Source organism: Heteronotia binoei, chromosome 21 (assembly GCF_032191835.1).
Source record: "Heteronotia binoei isolate CCM8104 ecotype False Entrance Well chromosome 21, APGP_CSIRO_Hbin_v1, whole genome shotgun sequence".
NCBI lineage: Eukaryota > Metazoa > Chordata > Lepidosauria > Squamata > Gekkonidae > Heteronotia > Heteronotia binoei.
In genome coordinates, this window is record NC_083243.1 from 140,252,910 (window position 1) to 140,275,168 (window position 22,259).

General features: G+C 41.8%; 1 protein-coding gene across 5 annotated transcripts in view; it reads right to left on the reverse strand.

Annotated features, from left to right (window-relative positions):
- The window catches only part of TEAD1 (TEA domain transcription factor 1), a 360,416-nt gene that overhangs the window by 230,175 nt on the left and 107,982 nt on the right, over positions 1 to 22,259 (reverse strand). The gene's annotated exons all lie outside the window — the stretch shown is intronic.

A 22,259-nucleotide genomic window follows, 5' to 3' on the forward strand; every position in this document is an offset into this window, starting at 1 on the left:
TCTCTTGTGACCAGACACTGTTAGGAAAGAGAAGCTGCACTAGACAGGCTGCCTTTTAGGGGAAGGCTGTCCATCAGTACTGTGTAATCGAGGAACCTCTGCTATGGTTCTAAGAACCCCAAGTTAGCTTTAAAACCACAGGCCTAGACCACCTAAAATCTTCATTAACATGGAATCCTATTTTACAGCACTAGCTGAAACTAGCTTCTTCCAATAATGATCTATATAAAGAAAAATTTAAAGAACCTTTTTGGAGACAAAGGTTGTCAATGAAAATCTAGAACTTCTAAAAAGGATTAGGCAATCATAGTGTAATTACATATCAAATTTAATTAAGTCTTACTTGGTTAGCACTGCTCTGAAAAATGGCACATTTGAAAAGAACATCATCTTCTGGGGGGGACTTCAAAGTAGGGGGAAAGATGAATTCATGGTAGCAGCAGTCTCCTAAGAATTCTTGTCACCTTTTACTCATATTTTCTTTTTCAAGAACATAAGTACGGTACCAGCATCATTCAAGCAAATAGATCCATCATTAATGCTACAAAAGATGCAGATACCCCTAACACTGGAAAATTCACTGTCATTTCCATCCAACTATTTTCATCATGTAGATCCAAGCGGGCAGCCGTGTTGGTTTGAAGCAGCTGAACAAAGCAGGAGTCAAGTTGCACCTTTAAGACCAATCAATTTTTATTTAGAACATAAGCTTTCATGTGCTCTTAAGCACACCATCAGACGAAGAATCCAGCACAGTGAGCAAAGCCATACATAGCTGAGCAGAGCCATACATAGCACAATGGTACAAATGGTACAATGGCAGAATAGTAAAATTAACAAATTGAGAAAACCTTTGATCAAAGGTTTGCTCAATTTGTTAATTTTACTATTCTGTCATTTGATCAATGGTTTGCTCAGTTTGTTAATGTTACTAGTCTGTCATTGTACCATTTTGCATTCTAAACCACTGCCTACCAGATAATTTTACTTCACTGTCATTGGTTCTTAAATCTGTACCATGTTGCATTCTGGGCCACTGCCTACCAGCTATGTATGACTTTGCTCACTGTGCTGGATTCCTTGTCTGATGAAGTGTGCTTAAGAGCACATGAAAGCTTACGTTCTAAATAAAAATTGGTTGGTCTTAAAAGGTGCAACTTTACTCCTGTAATATTCATCGTGAAAATTCTAGTATCAAACCTACTCACATGGAATTCTGCATAAAATTCTGCCTTTCAGATAACGATCCCATACTGTGGTGATCTTTTAATTGCTATCCATTTTAAATCCAACCAACAATGACATTTACCAAACCCAATATCATAGGTTATATATTCAGCCTCACAGTTATCCCTTGCCACTGAAACAGCCTCTGTCACCAGCTCAGATTTACGGAGGCAGCCTATTTTATCTCTTCACTGCTTATATAGTTTAGCCTTGTTTTTAAGGTATCAGTTTACCATAAAAATAACCCTGCTGGCATCTACCAGGATTGTGAAACCTTGGAGACCCAGACAGAGGAAACAACACAAAGCATGAGAATACATTTGCATAAAAAAGGGAGAAAGAATTATAAAATGAACTAATTCTTTTCTTAAAGGAGAATGGACTACAGGAGTGTTATGAATAGATTTCTATAGTTTAGCCTATTTCTACAATTTTTGTGTGGGAAAAACTTTAATTTTACTTGAGTGAAGTCCCTGCACTTACACAGTGCTGCACAGAAAGCACTTCACCATTATGTATGTGAATGCATCTGTGGAAATGCTGCAACCACAAGGGCACAAGTCCTTCTGCAAGTCTTGTGCAAGTCTTTGTCACACTGCACCAAGAGTAGTAATAGGTGCATAGGATAAATCCAGGGGAAAATGGTTACTCTATGGCTCTGAGCAGATGAAGGAGATTTGAGTTCATAATTAAAGCAAGTGAGGATGGCAGAGACTAGGGATGGGCATGAACTGGGAAAATGGAGGTTTGTCCAAGTTAGTGGTTTGTGCGGTTCCACAAACCAGGACAAACCTCCTCTGGTTTGTGAACTGGTTCAGTTCATGAGATTCGTGGATGTTCCCTTCCTCCTTTCTGCTGGTGGTGACACATTGAGACCAGCAGAATGGAAAGGGGGAAGATACAGCAAAAGCCATTTGCTTTAAATGGCTTTTGAACGCCATTTCAGTGATCCCTTTCACTCCCCCTACTTCCAAGCAGGGGGAGCAACAGGGATCACTGAAATGCTTTTGCTTCCAAGTTGGGAGGGGGGGGGGCAAAAAAATTGCTGAAATCGCTTCCGACTGGGAAGACATTTAAATGCCTTCTCTGTTCATTTGAGAGTCGTGATGTGGTGGCTTGCAAAAATCATTTAATGGGATCCTGGATAAGGCATTTAAAGAGACAATGGTCCTTTTAAATGCCTTCTTTAAGCCCCACTGCCAGCACCAGTGTGTCTGCCCAAACAAACCCACCTGGGAGGAACATGGGAGGTTTGTGGGGCTCATGATGGTGGGATGTCACAAACCAAGGTTCACAAACCATGAACCAAGGCTGGTTCATGATGAACTTTGGTTCATAATTCATGAACATATGAACATGACATATGAACATATGGAGCTGCCTTATACTGAATCAGACCTTTGGTCCATCAAAGTCAGTATTGTCTTCTCAGACTGGCAGCGGCTCTCCAGGGTCTCAAGCTGAGGTTTTTCACACCTATATGCCTGGACCCATTTTTGGAGATGCCGGGGATTGAACCAGGGACCTTCTGCTTCCCAAGCAGATGCTCTACCACTGAGCCACCACCTCTCCCCAATTCAGTTTGTGCCCATCCTTAGTGGAGACCACAATGTATTTCTTTTATAAAATTTATATCCCGCCCTCCCTTAACGGGCTCAGGGCAGCTCACGTTTTATGGAATATTAAGCAGCTAATACTTTATATGCCACCTTCTGAATCTTAAGGATTCATGCCCTTTAACAAAATAAATCTTATTATTCTAATCAAGCCAACTTCCACATGACCAAGTAATTCAGAGGTGTACATGAACTTAGCATTTGTTCATGTAAATTGCCCAGCATTAAACTATGCTATGTCGTTTTCTGAATAAACATCAGAATGATAAAACTATAAAACATTTGAACTTAAAAGAAACTTGCAAATGGTTCACTTTATGGCAAAATATTATTAACCGGAGCATCAACTACTGCTAGAGAACAAGCACAAATAAGAAATATTGGAAAGGTCAAGGGTCTTCCAGCTGCTTACTACCTGTAGCTTTACCAAACAGGTCCAGGGAATTAAAATTAGACATACAGTGGAAAAATACAGTGTATATATATATATTGCCATCATTCAGTCCAGTAGATAGCAATAATACAAATTTATAAACATTCATGTCCTGACCAAGCAACTGAGATCTGATCAAGACCAAATGTTTGCTTGGTAATGGGAGAATTAATTTTCTCATCTGTGGGAAAGACTAACTGATGGATCCCAAACTGTCATTGGAAAAGCAATGGTCTAAGAACATATTGTAATAATATATACCATGGTTAGTACCTGGAAAATATTAAACTATGTGAAGTGTGAAATCCACTCTGAGTGTACACTAACCTGGTGTTTGCATATACATTATGTATTTTGGCATTTGATCAAGGATAATTTCATTTTACCTCAAACTAATTCCACCATATGTATTATAAAAGAGGAAGGCTAAGAGTTAATCAGGAATAATTTATTTTAATCATCAGAACAAAAAAGAATTAGAGGGAAAAAACTAAAACATGGAATGGATAGAAGAAAAATACAGGAAATAATTTATTTTTGACTGAGCAAAAGATAAACAATTCAAGGAATTTAGTCAAATATGTTCATATACAAAGATAACTAAAGACTGACATGATTAGTTTACAAACTTATTAATAGAATGGAGACTGTGAATCCTTATTCCTTCCATAATATTAGAACCCTTTAGTCACTTCCATACAATATTTGTGTTGGATCTGGGTGGGGTGACATGGAACAGAGAGGATCTTTATCTAGAGGCCTATTACCACTTTTAGCAGTCTTGTCTCTGAATATTGTGGCTTTCCCTTTCCTCTGCTTGTAGATCACCTAGTTCAGGGGTCCTCAACACCTGGGCCATGGGCCAGTACCAGTCCTTGGCTGTTAGCAACTGGGCCGTGGAGCAAGGCAGAGGTGTTGCACCACCCCTTTCACCTGCCCAGGACATGGGCGGATGAAAGAGGCAGCACAGTTTCATTCTAAAGCTGCCTCCTCTTGCAGGGGAGGCAGCCTCAGAGCAAGGCCACACAGCCTCTTTCGCCTGCCCAGGTCCCACAGTGACCTTTGCCCTACCCCTTATTTAAAGACCACTGATTGGCATGGGTTTTTAAAGGGGAAGGGGAGGCAGATTGGCTGGTTCTGCCACCTGGCCATCTAGCAAAGAGGCAGCAGAAACAGCCCAAGTCTTCCCCCCCATTTAAAGACCCCTATGGGGGGCAGGGATGGGATGTGGGCAGGGGGGCGGCCTGAGGCAGCAAAACCCCCAGCACCACCCCTCCCAGCCCATGGAAAAATTTTCTTCCACAAAACCAGTCCCTGGTGCCAAAAAGGCTGGGAGCCGCTGATCACTGCTGGAAAATGAATGATGGACTAAATGGATCTAAGATATGTTGATCAGCGGTTTTCTTATGTTTTTACAGGGGGGAAATTATAACTGAACTCAACAAAGAAACAGATAATTTATTTGAGCAGTAACAAAAATTTTGGCACTAACTTTGTCTATTAGGGACAGATTAACGAGATAATTTTTAATGCGTTGTTCAAGTATTTATGTCTGTTGGATAACAAACTGAAAAACCTCAGATTAAAACCCTAAAATAGTGTGATAGAAAAGTTGAGGTGATACCACAATACAAAGGGAGAAGAAGAGGGAAAGAAGCATTTGGTGGATTCTTTGAGAATAACTGAACACATTAAGCTGTTTTATACTGAATTAGACCACTGGTCCATCAAGGTCAGTAGCAGCTTTAAAGAGTTTCAGATAGAGGTCTTTCCATACCGTACCATACCGTACCATACTATACCGTACCGTACCATACCATATCATACCATACCATACCATACCATACCATACCTTTATTGGCATAGCAATCGCAAATGAGAATACACAGCATGTAAAAAGTTTAAACATTGGAGATAAAATAAAAAAAGAAATAAAGATTACATATGTATGCATACATGGTCAGATTTAAATTTAAGAAGATCTGCCAAAAATTTTACCATAGCCTCAGTAACCTCCCACTTAGATAGAGGTCTTTCAAACTACCTTCTACTTGATCCTTTCAGCTGGAAAGGCCAGGGGTTGAAACTAGGACCTTCTATATGCCAAGCAGATCTCTGCACTGAACCACAGCCTTTCCCAAGTTCTGAGTTTAATGGTGGTAAGCACCTTTGATCTGATCCCGCAAAGCAACTGGCATGCTCCAAAGGCTGATTTTCCCATTACCTTTCAGATGTACAGGAACATACCTGTCATCTAAATATACAATAGAGAAAAGACATGCAACTTCTAAACCAACAGTTCTCAACCTTTTTGGCACCAGGGATCAGTTTTGTGGGCGACAATTTTTCCACGGACCGTGGGGATCGTTTCTGGATGATACAATTATGCACTTTATTTCTATTAGTTTGGTGTGGTGGTTAAGTGCACAGATTCTTATGTGGGAGAACCGGGTTTGATTCCCCTCTCCTCCACTTGCAGCTGCTGGAATGGCCTTGGGTAAACCATAGCTCTCGCAAAATTGTCCTTGAAAGGGAAGCTTCTGGAAGAGCTCTTTCAGCCCCACCTACCTCACAGGGTATCTTTTGTGGGGGAGGAAGAAAAAAGAGATTATGAGCCACTCTGAGACTCTGAGATTCAGAATGGAGGGCAGGATGTAAATCCAATGTCATCGTCTTATTATTATTATCACTGCATTGCAATATATAATGAAATAATTATAGAACTCACGGCCCAGTTGCTAATAGACCACAGACCAGTACCAGTCCATGGCCCGGGTTTGGGGACCCCTGGTCTAAACTACTTCCAATTGCCTTCTACATTTATCATTCAGTTACTTCATTACTATTCAAACAAAAATGTATCTGTGTAATTTAAAAGAAAATAAGAACTATGTCTGGTCTTCTGTTATAGCAGATGCTAGTTTTATTTTCTGAACACATCTTTTGTTTACTGTTTAAGGTTTCCCACCTGCATATACTTTAAAGCATGTTTTTCAAAAAACAAAACAAAAACTAACATCAACCAGTATCCCAAAATTATTCCCACACAGAAGCCCAACTGCAATCATGCTTAAACCCAATTTTACAATACAATGGTCAGCTATTTCCATTCAGTATCCTGGTTTTTTTAAATTATTATTATTTCAGAGTTTGCAGTTAACTGTGCCAATCCACAGTACTATTTAGTACTGGAACTCTTAATAGAAGTATGCATTATACACACAAGCATACAACCAGGAATAGAGATTTAATTTTACAAACTCAAGTGTATTTTTTAAAAACCCTTTTTATACCTTGATGATTTTGTATCCACTATGGACCAGTGAATGCTTAATCCCTGCATCCAAGAAGGCTGCCTTTTGATTTTCAAGGCATTTTGGCTTGTACTGTTGGCTCAACATGGTTATGACTGAAATGATTTGTATCAGGAAGTTTCCCAGGCATGCTTTAAAGAGTTCAGAGAGGCCTCTGAAATTCAGCTGATCTTTTCATACTCATAGTAGTGCATATATTTTACCCAATGCCTTGAAAAGGCTTCTTTAATATTAGTTTCTTGTAAATCTTATGCTATTCATTTTCATGAAATCTGTCCTATGGCCCATTATATATTAAGCAAGTTGCAACTCCCATACAAATTTACCATTTCTCTCTCACACACCCTTGTTTTAATTCCGCAAGAAGTTATAATACCAGAACAAAAAAGTTAGAAAGTGTTCTTGCTATCTATTTTGCACTGAGCTGTTAGTTCTTCTGTCTATGACATATCTGGGGAATTCATATGCTAGACTTTCCTTTATAGACATTCTTCTACTCATATAATTGCTTGCATTAAAATTTTCTTTTAAAAAGCCCAAATTGCTTCTGTTGTGTAAGCTACTATTCAAAACATATGTTTTCCTTCATCTCCTTTCCAGGAGGTGATCAAATTTCTAGATTTTTACAACATTGTACATCACTGTTTTATTAGCACAGTTCCCCCCAATAAAATATTAAAATAAATACAATAATCTTACACTTAACCACACAACCTGTGTGAGGAACACTCAGAGTCAGCATGGTAAAAGGGACCACTTTGAAATTTTGTTACCTTTACCCAGTACCTCAGAGAAGGAGAAGAAGAAGAAATTGGATCTATATTCTGCCCTCCACTCTGAATCTCAGAGAGGCTCACAATCTCCTTCTTCCTCCACAACAAACACCCTGGGCGTTTTCGCACTGACCTTAATCGGTAGTGACGCCCCTCTTCACTGTGCAGGATCTGCGCGGATTTCGCACTAATTGCCGTGGAGCACCCGGAAGAGCCGGAAAGTCCCGCGGCTTTTGCGGCGCAAATGGAAACTGGTTTTTGGCGGTTTCCGTTTGCTCCGCAAAAGCCGCGGGACTTTCCGGCTGCTCCGTGACAATTAGTGCGAAATCCGCGCAGATCCTGCGCGGTGAAGAGGGGCGTCGCTACCGATTAAGGTCAGTGCGATAACGCCCCCTGTGACTGCGATAGGTGGATGAGAGGGCTCTCACAGAAGCTGCCCTTTCAAAGACAAGTTCTGTGAGAGGCGAGCTATGGCTGACCCAAGGTGCAAGTGGAGGAGTGGGGAATCAAACCCAGTTCTCCCAGTTAAGAGTCTGCGCACTTCACCACTAAACCAAACTGGCAAACAATTTAAATAACAAGAATAAATTCTTGTCAGAAAATAATAAAGCACCAAACCGTTTTAAAATTCAAAACCAAAATATTAAGTTTATAGAATACAGAAGGCAAAAAGGGAGGAAGGTAATAGCTATTGGTTGCTATTAAATCAGTTGGCAGGCAGGAGTTTAAAAATAATAGATGATCTCTGAACATTAGAGAACACTATAGATGTTGGCAGGCTGAAGTAATAAAATAAACAAATAGTGTCTCCTTATGTTGTTGAAGCCCTTAGCTCTGGGAAACACTCTATATCAGAGAAAGATTATTAAAAAATAATTCCAGGCTTCTAATCCTTTAGTCATAAAATCCAAGCCGTGGTGGCAAATCCCTGTGTCCTGATTCGCTGGAATTGCTGGGAATATACTGTACCAACTATTGGCTGACACTCTGTCTGTCACCACTTCCCACTACCATTGGATAGCCTCTCTGTCACCCACCCACCACCGGCCCTGTCAGGCAAGAACCCCATCAGAAAGCCGCTGACCTTTGAGTGAGACAGTTCTCTGCTGACAGATTCTTCTGTGAGCTTGCTGATCAGTGCTGCCTCTCCTCAGTGCTCTGTCTGCTTCCTCCTTCTCATCTTTTTTTTTTTCACTCCTTTCTCTCTTTTTTCTATCTTCCCCTTCTGTTCTTTCATTCTTTCTGTCTTTCAGTATGTTTACTGCCTGATGCTACCAGCCATTTCCTCCCAGAGAACCACTGTTGCCAACCTCCAGTTGCTTGGTTTCCCCACCACCACCACCACCACTATGAAGAAAGACTGCCTTTTTCCCATGTAGAGGCTGTCAGGTTGCCAGCTCCGGGTTAGGAAATTCTAGATGGCAGAGATTACCTCCCCCTGAGGTGTGTGTGTGTGGGGGGGGGGGGGTTAATGTCTTCACTTGGATGGATGGGAAGACAGCAAGGCTGGGGGGGGGCACTTGCCCAGTGGCCTTTAGTGCTGCCTTTCCAGCCTGGAGGGAAATTCCTAAAGTATCAATACAGGCCTCTGAGAAAGAGGCCTTTCCTCCTCAGGAACCAGTGTTGCCAATCTCAAGGTGAGGGCTGGAGATCTCTCAGAATTACAACTGCTATCCAGATAGACAGCAGAGATCAGCTTCCTTTAGGTGGGTGGAGAATGAATGCCTTCACTTGGGTGGGTGGGAAGACAGCAAGGCTGGGAGGGCACTTTAGAGACCTTTAGTGCTGCCTTTCCAGATTGGTGGGAAATTTCTAAGGTATCAATACAGGCTTCTGAGAAATTGGCCTTTCCTCCTGTGGAACCAGGACAACAGCATTGAAGGTGTCCAATCAAAATTTGTAATTTCAAGTTTAACAAAATTAAATGAATAAAACAAATAAGATATGGTCATTCCAGAGCCAGTCTCTGTCGGATTTCCATGGCCTGTTGAATAAGTTTATCAATACTTGTAAGGAGAGATGCGAGCAGAGTAGCCAACCAATCTGAATCTAAAAGCTGCAACGTTAACATTGACTGCCTTAATTATACAGTTACAGTGATTAGTCCAAAGTGTGTTATATTGGAAATGAATTCCTAAGTATTTATAGTATTTTACTTGTTCCATCTCTTTACCACCTATTGACCACTTAGTTGGCTTCCAAGATTTGGAAAATACAACAATTTTAGATTTGTCATAGTTCAAAAGGAGCTTATTGTAGTTAAAGAAAGTGATACAACGGGCAAGTAAGCGTTTTAATCCAATTCTGGAACAAGATAGTAAAACTGTATCGTCCGCGTACAAAAGTAAGGGAACATGTCTGGCACCAAGTTTAGGACTATGATGATTGATATCTGACAAAAAGGGAGCAAGGTCATTAAGAAAGAGGTTAAACAGAAAATGGGCCAACACACAGCCCTTCATTTAACGGGATTTTTGACGTAAGATTGCCTGACGAAGAGCATTTGACCTGACAAAAGTTAGAAGTATATAATTTTTAATACGCATGAGAAGTCTTTTATCAATACTTGTTTGTTCAAGTTTAGCCCAAAGCAGGTCCCTGTCAATTGAATCAAATGCTCCCTTTAAGTCTAAAAAGGCTACATACAATTTCATCTTTTTCCTAATAGTGTATTTAGAAATTAGATGAGACAAAGTATTACAATGATCAAGAGTAGCTTTGCCTTTACAAAATCCCAGTTGGTCCGGACCAAGAATTTTTTCTCATGTCATCCATCGTTCAAGTTTACTCAACAGATGTTTAGAATATAGTTTGCCAATGGTAGATAGGAGACTAATCGGCCTGTAATTATTTGGGATGGCAGAATCTCCTTTTTTATAAATTGGGACTACTATTGAGTTGAGCCAGGCTTTAGGAATTATGCCTGTTCTGTCAATACTTGTAAAGAGGGATGCGAGCGGAGTAGCCCACCAATCTGAATCTAACTTTAGGATTTCAGAAGGAATAGCATCAGGGCCTGCTGCTTTACCTAATTTCAATTGTGAAATTAGTTCTTTAACTTTATTAGAAGGTACAGAGGGCCACTCCAGAAGATCTACCTGAGATAGTTCGAAAGGTCCAGAAGTGTATATAGTACTTTGGGAGAACACAGAAAAGAAATATTGGTAACAGACATTGGGTGAGATAGCAGACATAGAAGGGGCATCAACTGTATGGGCACCTGATACAATAGATCAGAATTTTTTAGAGTTCTTTAAGATTATGGCCTGGAATAGCTCCTCCCATTGAAGCTTAGCATAGTCACAGAGTTGTTGTTCAGATCACATGGGGAAGTGGAGAATGATGTAAACTACTTGGTCCTCCCCACCCCCCCACCCCCCGTGAAGAAAGGCTCTCATTTTCCTATGGAGAGGCTGCAGGGAGGGGGAAGGCAATGGAAATCTGAAGTCAGAAGGGCAGATAAAGGGAAGGAGATAACCTGCCAACTCCAGATTAGGAAATTTCTGAAGATTTAAGGGGTGGGGCCTAGAGAGGGTGGTGTTTGTGGAGGGATAGGACCTCAGACAAGTACAATGCCATTTCCTCCTGGGGAACCACCGGAGATCACTCAGATTTACAGTTCCTCTCTAGATGGCAGAGATTAGTTCCCCTTGAGGTGTGTGCGGGGAGTCAGTGCCTTCACTTGGGTGGGTAGGAAGACAACAAGGGTGGCAGGCACTCACCCAGACCCTCCTTCTAGAGCCAGTTGTATTTTTTGTCACAATGGGCCTTACTCCTAGTTTTATATATAAAATCCACACACTGTCTGAATTTGTGACAGAAATATCCCCACACAGACACTCTTCACTAGCACACAGGTACACTCCAGACATTAGAGTAATACCTAAGGACTAACACCATTTTAGTACTATCACACCAGCACCTCAATTCTCTGTATTAAGTCCCACACAGCTAGTCTCCCAGTCTGACTTCTGGGATTTCCTCCAAAGCCACAAGATCTTTAGCATCTCTACCAGTGTGTTTGTGTTCTGTATTTGAACTAAGAGTCTGTCCTCTGGCACTGACAAAACTCTGATTGGCTCAACCACTACCATGGATACAAATATATCGGAAGGAGGCTAGGGGGGGGGGAATATCTTAATCACAGTTTAATTCAGTTGGAGATCAACTGAAGAAAGGAGCTGAGAGGACTCTGTCAGCTCAGTTCCTTGGGACAGAACTGGAATTTATAGTTTCCGTCTGAGAGTTTTATTTGTTAGAAGGGGCTAAACCAAGGCTCTTTCTGTGGAAAAACTCTTTGAGTTGTGGCACACCATGTCACTAGAGTAGAGGAAAAGTTGAAGGCTCTGCTGAGGAGTTTTTTCACACTCACTCAAGCAAACTGCTTTCAGTTCATCACGTGTCACACTGAGTTCTTTTTATTCCCTTCTCCCTCCCACCTCACCTCCTACTAACCACTAAATTTGTATGAGACTTGCATTTTGCTTAATAGATAATTAGCCATAAGGCAGATTTCATCAGAATGAATATTAGAACGAAGAGAAAAGAATCAAATAGACCTATGGACTACATTTCTCAGCTCTTCTAGTGCCTCAAATGAAGCAAGTGCCAATGTGCTGAGGCAGAAATGGTAGAGGGAGACAGGATACTCTTCTCTTCTCCCCCTGATACTACCAACTTTACAAGTAAATTGGGTTGCAGGTAGGTGAACTATGACTTGAGGATGGTTAGAAATTATGGGAAAGCTGAACAAATTATGAATACACTAGGGGGAGTGGCTTTGACCCATTTCCGGGTTGGAAGCTATTGCCGAGCTCTTGCTCAGCCTGCCTCATAAATAAATATTTTTAAAACTTTTATAGAATTCTGCTGGTAGTCTGTCTGGTCCTGGTGTTTTATTATTTTTCTGTTCTTTAATTATGCCACTAATCTCTTGGACTGTTATTGGATTATTCAATAAAATTTGATGTTCTTTCGAAAGCTCCTCTTTCTTGGTTTCCTTAATATATTCTTCTTGTAGGGACTCTGAACTTACATGTTTTTTGTATAAATTTCCAAAGGAAGTTTTTACAATTTGTTCAATTTGTTACTTTTATATTGCTCTACATTGTTTTCATCCCTCAAGGCTGTTAGTACTTTCTTCTCTCTTTCTTTTTTCAGTGTATAAGCCAACCATCTACTCACTTTATTTGTATTTTCAAAAAAGGATTGTCTTGCCCATTTCAATTTCAGTTCTACTTCTTCCATCAACAACAAATTTATTTGATGCTGCAAAATCTGTATTTTAGTTTTCGTCTCTTGTCTCAAATTTATCTCAAATTCTTTTTCTTGTACTTCCAGTTTTCCTGTCAATGTTTCATATTTTTTATTTGTTTCTACATGGATTCCTGTATTGGACTTTATGTCACAGCATGAACTTCTCCCTTCCAACCGGACATATCACTCTTGGCTACATTTTCAATTTAATTTACTTTAATTTCTCTTTTTTTATCTACTTGTCTTTCTTAATAATGTATTCCTTCCTCTTTTTTTTCTTTTTATCTCAGATATCCCCACTATTGAGCACATGGTTATTTATTTCTAGATTATTTTATGCTTTATGTTATCTCATTTTGACCACTGGAACATTATAGGTTGGTGCATCTTGGTCTATGTTAACACTATTTTTATTATCACTCAAGGTTATATTTGCAAGTTTGTTTATTTGCTCTATGTTGAGACACTCCTTTTACTTTGTTTATTTGCATAACTTACTAATTACCTTTTGTTGATCTTTATTCATTTGTCATGATGCATTTTGATTAAATAAAGTTTATTTTTAATTCTAAAAAATCATGGGTGGACCCAGGAGACTTTGGGGGTGGAGCTGGGAGACAGGAATTGTGTCATTTCCTGTGGTGTCACTTCCAGGTAAAGAGCCTAGTGATGTCACTTCCAGGGCACACTGAACCAAAACTCCACCTCTTCCTGTAATGTCACGGCACTCCTTCAAACCTGCCTCTTCTTCTGAAGTAACTTTGTTTTCAGAAAAATCTCTCTTAAACTCATGCTGAGCCAAAATGAGGGTGGAAAGTGGACTGTCTACAACTTTTTCATACATTCCCAGGGTCCTCTCTTTCCACCCCCACACCTGCATATATCTATCTGTTCGTGTGTTCTTCTCCAGCTTGCAAGCACTCCTAACGCCCATGTTCAATTGCCTGCACCACCTACACACCCCTTCCTCAACAGCACTGGCCAGTGTATGCAACTGGAAGTGCTGCTGCCATTGCCATCAGGAATGCCAGCACTGTGTACCACCCACACTAGGCCCTGGCAGCTGTTCTACCTCAAAATATGCTGACACATTTAGTAGGCCCTTCCTTCAGCTGCTACTACTGGAACCATGCCTCAAACTAAAACCAAGCTCACTTGGTTTCAAGAAAATCTTTTGACAGCTATTTTTCATACTTTTCCTTGGCTGAAACACTGGGAAATTGCTGTGGAAGGTAGCATTGTACTGCAATTAATGAATTAATTTCAAGTTATATGAAATTCATACAAGCTTTTCTGCAGTTATCCCAAAAAGAATATTTATGGGAGGCTTGCAGCATTTTACTGGCTGTGCTTCCCATGTCTTGAAAAGCAACCTGTTGTGCAAATATTTAGCCAGTGAACTTCTTTCATCCTTTTTAATATCTACAGGAGGAGTTTAATTTTGGTGCCAGATAGCTGTTAAAAGCAGGACCAGTAAAATGGTGCCAAGTTCATAGTACCATCACTTCCAGTATATACAGCAGTAATCTTCAATAATCTCTTTCTGCCCCACACCTCTCACTCTCACTCACTCACTCACACATAAATCTCATAGAAATGCCAGCTGGCTACAACTGGGGGTGCCAGCTTTTCACTGGCAGAGCTCCTATGTCTGCAACAACAGTATGATGAATAGAAAAGTTTCATCCAGTAAAAATGGAAGGAAAGAAAGAGAAAGGAAAATAATGAAATGGAAGGAAACGAAAAGAAAAGAAAAGAAAAAAGAAAAGAAAAGAAAAGAAAAGAAAAGAAAAGAAAAGAAAAGAAAAGAAAAGAAAAGAAAAGAAAGACATGGGAAAAGAGAACATAAGAGAAATCATGTTGGATCAGGCCAGTGGACCATTCAGTCCAAAATTCTTTCACACAATGCCCAAAAAGCACCAAAATGTCCACCAGTGGGGCCAAGACACTACAAGCCTTCCAACTGTTGCTTCCCCCTCCCCAGGACCAAGAATACAGACAGAGCATCACTTACAGGAAAAGAAAGAATGAAGGGGGGGACAAAGAAAAAAAAGCCTTACCATCAGATGACCCCAACCAGCAACAATTCTGCCCAGGGGTCGTTTGGTAAAAAAAAATAGCTACTGGAATGCTCACTCCCCACCCCTCCTGGCTGAAACCCCCTCCCCCTTTTTGCCGCCCAGGTCTCCTGGGGAAATCTCCCCAAAAGAACATACTGCAAAGTATATGAAAGCTCACACCTTGAAGAACACTTCATGGGTCTAAAGCGCCAGTGGACACCAGCTTTTCTCTCAAACACTGGGAGGGGGGAGAAGGAAGGAGAGGCAACCCAGCTCCTCTCTGCACAACACAGAGATGTTGGGGGATGGAAGAAAGCCAAACAGAACTCAGGCTGTGTCAGTTTTCAAGGCTAGCTTTTCTCTGCACAACACAGGCAGAGGAAGGAAGGAAGCAGAGCAGAGCTCATGCTTTGCTGGGGACGGGGCTAGCTTTGGCTTTTCTTGTGACCCAGTATTGAGGTTTCTGTGGCCCTGGGCCAAGTCATGACCCTGTGAATGGGAAACGCCAGTTTAGAGGATATCTATGTAACACATGGATATTTGAGTGACAGCACTGGTAAATATTTAAGCTCATCTGCAAGCCTGAACTAGTCTTCCATTAGAACAATCATAAATGGGCTCAAAATAACATCTCACACTGACCTCTGTAACTCCTGAACAATCCCCTCTTTTTGAAAAATATCTACCTATCCTTTTGATAGAACAGTCAGGAAAACATTCAGATGCTAACTGATCCAAACTCCATTAGCTGATGTTTTTCATGGAGATTTTAGCTTCTTTAGCTTTGGCAAAAGATTTTAAGCTACTTTTGGAAGCTCGGGGGGGGGGGGATCCCATGCTTCTGGTTTTTGTTATTAAGCAGTATCTTCATTTCTATTCAGCAAGCAAAACCTATGCTACCTGCTCAAGTTCAACTAGTTTTTCTTTTACATTACAACAGGTCAAAATAAGGAGACAGGAAGAAAGTGTGCTGAAGAACCTTTCAGAGTCTCATTGCATTCACTATAATTGGAACCTTCCTGTTTTAAATCCCCCAGATTCATGCGTAAAGGCAAAGCTTTTAAAGGAAATTCAAACTGCAGATTAATTTCTACTTCTAAATATTTTCTTTATGGGCTAAGGGGCATGCTGAGTTAATGGGATTCTCTGAAGCAACTGCAACCCTTCACTTAAGACCATTTAACTGCCTGGTCTTCCCCAAGGAATCTTTAGAACTGTAGCTGATAACGTGTGATGTGGCCCTAAGAAACTTTCCCGCAGGACAGCCTATGTACCAATGAAAGATATTCTGCCTGTTCCACATACTTACTTGGGAATGAGTCAAGCTAAGTTCAGTGAGATTTGGATTCATGAAAGTGAGTATAATATGGCAAATTTATAGGGCATGGTTACACAATTTTAAGCACAATGACTTAATAGGCTTAACACTCCCAATAGACTTAGCTGTATCTCTGTTTAGAACATTTTCTATGGAATGGTTACTAGAAAAAGACAAAAATGAACTTACAGGCATCACAAGCAAGCCAGAACTTTTCTTCAACAACTGAACCAGAATTACTACCCAGATTGTAGAGCCAGTAAAATTACATTGCACTTTCTCTGGAGAACAACTCAGGAGCTAAATGAGAGGTGGTAGAAAGAGGGCTGGAAAAAGTGGAATAAGAAACTGCACAGGATATGAGTAATTATGTGCAAAGGTTTGTTTTTTTTCCCGAATGATCAGAAAACTGGATGAGTCTACAGATGCTGCTATATATTGCGTTCAAGAAACAAAAGGGAGATCTTCCAGTTAGCAGCTGAGTTCCACTAGTTTCTGCCCTCCTCTTATTCTATAAAATATTCCTTTGGTTTTCAGCTTGATAGAGAGGAAAAAACTCCTGTGCTATCCTATGAACTAGTCAGTATAATTAAACTCAAGGAGACTTCTGGGTGTACATTTGTGTGCCAGCAGTGGGCAATTCTTCCCCACTCTCAATAATTTGAGGAATGGGAGAAAAAATGGGAGGGAGGAGGTGGTATCAATGGTGACATTCTATGGTTTTTACCACAGAAGTGATGTAATATCCTCCTGAAGCTCATTCACCACCAGGCATGGACTTAAAAATTCCCTGGCATTTATTGGTGCTGGGCCAAGAACCCTAAGTGTAGTGGTTGGACTAAGGCCTAGGAGACCAGAATTCAAAGATCCACTCAGTGTTAAATCTCACTGGATAACTCTGAATTTAAAATTAAATCTCACTCAACCTAAACTACCTCTTAGGGTGACTGTTGTGGTAAATTTAACTATGTGCTGTTCAGAGTTCCTTGTAGAAGCTGCAGGACAAGAACTGCAGCAGTAGTCATTATCACAGGAACACATAGGAACATGCTGAAATTGTTGCAATTTAGTGTTAGAAAATATCTCTTTACAAGCAGGAGACCCATAGAAGTTTCCTCCGGGGAGTGGAGAGTTGGCAGAGGTGCTGCTGCAGCCGCGGTGCCTCTGACTTGGCGAGAAGGGCCTTGGAAACAGTGCTCTGGGTGTAGACAAGCCCATGAGCGGAGGGCTACGACGATGGCCGTTCCGGATGCTGGACAACCGCACAAACGGAGCTTGGAGTCCTGTTGCGTGACGGGGAGACACAAGGGGGGTCTCTGCCCCTCCCCGGGTCTGCCAAGCTAGGCGGGGGGATCGCCGGGTGGAAGCCTCCACTCGCTCTGCATCTTGCTCTGTTCCCTGCAACATGACCGCTGCACCCAGCCCTTCACTGCACTTTATTACACCTTACTGCACTTCATTGTACTCTATTGCATTTTATTCCACCTTATCCCACGTTTACAACTGAGGAACGGTCAGGAGAACTTTATACAACTGCTATATAGAAGCACAACAGCACTTTATCCTACTATAACAACTATCTCCAACTACCTACGAACTGCTAGCTTTTTTATTGATTGTTAAACTGCCAACTGATGGATTGTTTCATTTAACTAACTTACAGAGATTTATTTTGGATTGATTGGCTTCAGATATATATATATATATATATATATATATATATATATATATATATATATATATATATATATATATATATATATATATATTTGGCAAATTAATTAAGGGTGGTTTATTGTTGGGGTTGGGGTTTTTATAATTAAAAATTCCATTAGAATTAAATTAAGTATTTTAGCCAATTAATTTATAAGGGAGATTGTGGGTTGGGTTTAAATTGGGGTGGTTAATTTAGATTGGCAGCTTGATAAGTTAAGGGAATCGGCTGGAAAGAGCAGAGTGGATTGGGGAGCTAATACACTGTAGGGTGTGGGCTGTGTTCTGCATTGACTTCGGCAGAAGTAGAGACCAGTGGGAGATGACTGGCCTGGGGATTCCAGTACTCCTGGGGAGGGGGAGGTATGACGGTGGAAACAGACAGCGATATAAGGGAAGGAGACCGAGACCAGGTAAAGCTTGACCACCTTTCAGTCTGTGTCCCATCCCGATGGTGACAGGTAGCAGGGCCAGATTAAATGACTCGCCTCCGTCATTGGTGTTATGCAATGCCAGGTCCATAAATAATAAGATCACCGTCCTTCGAGAGTTTTTGCTCGAACAGGACGTGGACCTGGCCTGCGTGACTGAGACCTGGATGCGAGAGGGAGATACAGTGGCCCTCTCCCAAACGGTTCCCCGGGTTACTCAGTCTTTCACCAATCAATGACTAGCGGGCAGGGGGGAGGGGTGGCTCTATTCATATGAGAGCCTTACTCCTTTAGGGCTCTCCCAGCTCCGGAGATCAATGGTAATGAATGTGCCGGTCTGGCATGGGATGTGGGGGGGGGGGTGGCGATTTGGCTGGTGTACCATCCGCCTAACGCACCAGCCAGCACCTTACCAGCCCTGATCAAGGCTGCAACAGGCTGGGCATTGGAGTGCCCAAGGCTTGTGATCCTGGGTGACTTCAATGTCCATGCCAATGACGCAGCCTCTAGTCAAGCACTGGACCTGGTGTCATCCATGGCGACACTAGGACTCTCCCAATTTGTGATATCGCCCACTCACCAGGCGGGGCACATGTTAGATTTGATCTTTGCGGCTGGGGTTATAGTAGACGATGTAAACGCTGAGGCAGTGCCATGGTCGGACCACTTTGCCCTTAAGGCTCGTATGGATGCTCCACCCCAAACCCGAACTTATTTGGGCGGCGAACTTATTTGGGCTCGCCCGCAGAGCCTGATGGACCCAGAGCGGTTCCAAACGGCTCTATGGGATCCCTGGCCCCTTGGCAATTCTCTTGATTATCTGGTGGACTTCTGGCATGGCCAGCTCTCCAGATTCATTGATGAGATTGCACCTCGGCGCCCTCGGCGCCCCTGCGTTAAGCTGGCCCCGTGGTATACCCTGGAGCTGCGACAGCTGAAACGAGGACTCAGACGGTTAGAGAGGCAATGGAGGCATACTCGGGACTAAGCGACTAGAACATCTTATAAAGAGTATATGAGGTCCTATGGGCGAAGGAGGTCAAATTGAAAATGACAGGAGAGAGGACTTTCTCAGTTACAGCTGCCTGCTGGTGGAACCAGTTACCAGAAGAGGTATGGGCCTTTTGGGACCTTAACCAGTTCCGCAGGGCCTGCAAGACCATCCTGGTGGATGACCTGCAACGGCATCTGGATCGGGGTGGCTCGGCGGTGCTGATGTTGTTGGATCTGTCAGCTGCGTTTGACACAGTCGACCATCAGTTACTGACCCGCCACCTCACCGACGCGGGGATTCAGGGGTTAGCTTTACAGTGGCTTTCCTCTTTCCTCGAAGGTCGGGGACAAAGGGTCGCGATTGGGGGTAAACTATCCCGGAGGCACACGCTTGATTGCGGAGTGCCTCAGAGGGCGGTTCTCTCCCCGATGTTATATAACATCTATATGCATCCCCTTGCCCAGATTGCCCGAAGGTATGGGCTGAGTTGTCACCAGTACGCTGATGACACCCAGCTCTATCTACTTATGGATGGCCGACCGGTCTCCGCCCCAGAAAATCTAGACCGGGCACTACAGGAAGTGGCTGGATGGCTCAGACTGAGCGGGCTGAAGCTAAATCCAGCGAAGACAGAGATCCTTTGCTTGGGTCGTCGGGGTCCGGGGAGGGAAATCCCCCTTCCAGCTTTTGAGGGTGCGCCGCTGACGGCGGCAGACAGGGTCAAAAGCCTGGGGGTACTATTGGAGTCCTCCTTAACGAAGGAGGCTCAGATAGCAGCCACTGCCAAGTCCGCTTTTTTTCATCTTAGGCAGGAAAGGCAGTTGGCCCCCTTCCTGGAGCGCGACGATCTAGCAACAGTGATCCATGCCATGGTCACCTTGAGGTTGGACTACTGCAATGCTCTCTACATGGGGCTGCCTTTGTGCCGAACCCGGAAGCTACAGCTAGTGCAGAATGCCACAGCCCGGCTGTTGTTAGGACTCCCAAGAAGGGAGCACATCCGGCCAGGGCTCCGGGATCTGCACTGGCTGCCAATAGCTTACCGAGTCCGGTACAAGGTGCTGGTTATTACCTTTAAAGCCCTATATGGCCTAGGACCTGCCTACCTGAAGGACTGTCTCTCCCCACATGTGCCCCAGAGAGTACTGAGATCGGGAACTCGAAATCTCCTAGTTATCCCCGGGCCAAAAGAAGCCCACTTAAAATCCACCAGGGACCGGGCCTTTTCTGTGGCGGCCCCCTCCTGGTGGAACCAGTTGTCGGAGGAGGTGAGGGCCCTGCGGGACCTTGCCCAGTTCCGCAGGGCCTGTAAGATAACCCTCTTCCGGCTGGCCTATGTCTAGCTGGTACAAGAAATCCAGGTGTAGTTATATTAGAAGTTGCTATCCCTAATGTTTTAAATGGTTTAAATGTCTTATAATTTTAAATATTTTATAATTTTAAATGTATTAATTAATTTTAACTGTTTTATGCTTAAATGTTATTATGTGGAATTTTATGCTGTGAGCCGCCCTGAGCCACTTGTTGGGAAGGGCGGGATATAAATTAATAAATAATAATAATAATAATAATAATAATAATAATAATAATAATAATAATAATAATAATAATAATAATAATAATAATAATAATAATAATAATAATAATAATAATAATAATAATAATAATAATCCTCTTCCAGCTGGCTTTTTAATGTGGAATTATTATACCATCGCTATGCAAGCTATGCTATATTCGTAGCACCAAACTAATCTGTGGTTTTACATTCTTGAGAAATAATTGTAAATTGGGGTATTTTATTTTGTTTTATTATTGTACTACTGTAATGCAGTATTTTATGTTATGTGAGCCACCCTGAGCCTGCTTCGGCGAGAAGGGCGGGATATAAGTTAAAAATTATTATTATGGAGGAAAGAAAATACCATGGCCTCTTCTAACCCCCTCCTTGAACCATCTGCCCGCCTTACCAGCTCCCACCTTTCCCATTTCCCATCCTTGTCACAGGTAGTAGCTGGAAAAGCTCTCAAATGGCTGCCACCACTCTGGTATGGGTCTCCTCAGCCGTGCCTAGAGCACCCAGCTGAACCCTTTATCCATTTCCTTTCCAACAGGTTTTACCTTCTCAATGACCAAATGAGGTATGAGGACCCAGACAGAGTAACAAACAATTTTTATTAGAGAGACCAAATAGCAACTGCAATTTAAGTAATATGTAGGAAAAATAAGAACAGTAACAATAGGTAAACAAACCAGCCAACCCCCCCCCCCCAACAACCCTAAAATGTCTGTCTAGACTAGAACAGAATCAAAGAATCATAGAGTTGGAAGGGGTCATACAGGTCAACTAGTCTAACTCAATGCATGATCAGTCTACAGCATCCTTGACAATTGTTTGTCCAGCCACTTCTACAAGTGTATTTCTTAGCCAAAGTGGGAACACTTTCACACCTACAAATACTCTTTGAGCAAAAATTGCAAAGGAGGCAAAATAACTTTCCATTTTTAGCAGCATCATAAGTAAAGTTAAAAGCAATCTGAACCCTTGAAAATTACCAGAAAGTCTGTTTCAAACGTTAGGGTGTTTTTCCCCCCTTGCAGGGAAACTCAATCGAGACACTTAGAAATGTTAAGTATCCTGGTGTTATGTTTTCACAAACTCTCTCTTGGGACTTGCATATCCTTATGTTAATGCAGAAGTTAAGCGCCTCCTTTTAAAAATTAATATGATCCTTTATAAAGTAATTATACATTAGGTCATCGGATATGCTACTCCAGTATGGTATACTGGTCATACAGAACATCTTGATTTTCTCCAAGTCAAACTCTTTATTTTATTTATTTATTTATTTATTTATTTATCTCAAACAAATGCAATGGTTCAACTCTCTGCACTCTTTGAAACTTGTCATGGTGGGGCAAGAACAAATATGTTTCTTGTTACATTCATGTTTCACGTGCCACTGATGGTTTACTGTACCATAAAACTTCAGACATTATAAATATTTTTGAATCCTTCTACAAAAAATTGTACTCTTCCAGATTGCTATCAGCTTCTTTGATTTCAGACCTTCTTTCTCAACATCCTCAATTCAAGAGATTATCCAAAGAACATCAATTATTCTTG